Genomic DNA, 2,100 nt, shown 5'->3' on the forward strand with positions numbered 1-2,100 from the left:
TTTAAGATGGCTGCTCAAATGTTAAATCAATACCCTATAAAATTACTCTGGCATATCTGCTTATCAATAATTTTGTGACTTAGAAAAAGCTGTTTAATTTCTGTAGCCTCTCTCTCTCTCTCTCTCTCTCTCTCTCTATATATATATATATATATATATATATATAATATGTATATATGTATATATATGTATATAATTTTTTTTAGTCTATTCCATATATGGAAAGCGTCTAGTGCTTGGTATATGGTTAATGTAATTTAACATTGTTTCTTGTTCAAACAACAGCAACTTCATTTACATGTGGCTCTTAGCTAAACAATCATTACTTACACAGAGAAAATTTTAATCTAGTTCTCTCAAGATTCCTGAGTGTTATCACAGATTGCGTTCCTTGAAAAGCAAATAGCAATGCTACAATAAAATGCAAGCCTCTTCACTCACATTTCTCTTTTTATTCTCGCAGGAAAATGTGAAATCCTATGGGAAATCTGTCCATTATGTCTTAACCTCCAGAAGGCCACACCCCGCTTCAAACTATCACTGGCAAAAAACAAAATGACAGCAGCAACAACAACAACAACAAAAACCACCCATAATTGATTTAGACCACTCATTAGTTAGGCAAACGGTCTACTATTAAATTTAGGTCTCCTTAGCAATGGAAAGGGGGTGAGAAATGCTGGTGTCATCTTGTCAAGACAGCTTTTCCAGCCTCATCTTCCCCTTGCTCCTCCTGGTATCCTTAGTGTTGCCACGCTTCCCCTTACACTACCTCCTTAGCTCTACCCTGATTTCTACTAGGCATTCCGTGTCCATCCTTCCTGATTGCTCACAGGTCACTGTATCTGAGGTCTTCCTGAACTCTCTAGGCAGAGGTCCGGTAGAATCACCCCCTCAGCAGAAAATCAAACAACAGCAAGTAGAGCTCCTCAATCTCAGAACACGTTTCTGCTTCATTCTTGGCTTTTCAATCCGAAGAATCAGAGCAAGACCCGAGGAGTCTTGGTCTGGATTTGATTTGTGTTGCGGATCACGAGGCTGCGGGAGGCAATCTAACATCTTTACCCTTTAACCCTCCCAGTTAAGAGAGTGAAACAAGTTTCTATGTATCGTCATCATCGTCATCATCATATCATCATCATTTTAGCAGAAATCTTTCTTCCATTGGCTCCTCTTGTCATAAGAAAAAGTGCAGAGAGGTTTCTGGCGTCCGTCCGAGAAAAGGACGCGAAGATGGGGGAAGGAATTGATTGGCTGCAGTTACGTAAAGATAGTCATTGGTAAAACGTTTTCTGTCTTTCCTGGAAGGATCTATTCTTTATCCTGAAGGTCTTTTTAAAAAGAGAAAGTCACTCTGAAAGGGCGGATCAGGGAGAGTGTTTCTTACTGAGATTTCCGATACTGGGCTGTTGGCATTCCTTACAGAACGTCAACAAAATGTGGGCCATCAGGTTTCCTCGGTGGCAAAGTTCTATAAAAAAGGAAGATGAAAATTCTAATACTCGCTCACCAAAGAACACATGTAAATATTTAAAGGGAGTAAATGTATTGTATTTCATGAAAGTGGTTTGAAAAGAGGCAATGCAGCGTGTCGGGGATGTAGCTCAGTGGTAGAGCGCATGCTTAGCATGCATGAGGTCCCGGGTTCGATCCCCAGCATCTCCAATCCTTTTCTCGCCATCATTTCTTCTACATTGTAATCACAGCCCATCCATGTAGAATTCGAAAATTCTTCTTCTCCCGGTGCTTACATATAGCTCTAGCTATGTGTAGTCTTTTAGATTTTTAAATTTTGTTAAATTTCATTATTCTCTGTCCTCAGCAGCTTTTACAGGTGGTGATCCACAAGGGAAAACAAGAATAATTTTTGACGGTGTTCCATGGGGAAAAAAAAGATTTACATTCAATTATATAAATATAAATGTTAAATTAGAAAAGTTTGTGAATGAATTAGTGTTTTCACTCGGTTTTGGTGCAGGGGTGGGATGGGGGATGGGCGGTTAGGCTGAGCGCTGGTCTCAGGTTTCACATTTCCAGGCTCCTGGAGAGATGATGGATTTCACACAAACTCTCCGGAAAGAAAATGCTCTATTCCAGGCC

The 2,100-nt window shown here is 39.9% G+C and overlaps 1 non-coding gene across 1 annotated transcript; it reads left to right on the top strand.

Moving 5' to 3' along the window:
* Positions 1 to 1,593: 1,593 nt before the first annotated feature.
* On the top strand, positions 1,594 to 1,665 carry Trnaa-agc (transfer RNA alanine (anticodon AGC)). Its single transcript has one exon. It is a non-coding gene; the product is annotated as a tRNA-Ala (tRNA).
* The last annotated feature ends 435 nt before the right edge of the window (positions 1,666 to 2,100 follow it).

This window comes from Marmota flaviventris, chromosome 6 (genome assembly GCF_047511675.1).
Source record: "Marmota flaviventris isolate mMarFla1 chromosome 6, mMarFla1.hap1, whole genome shotgun sequence".
Classification (NCBI taxonomy): Eukaryota; Metazoa; Chordata; class Mammalia; order Rodentia; family Sciuridae; genus Marmota; species Marmota flaviventris.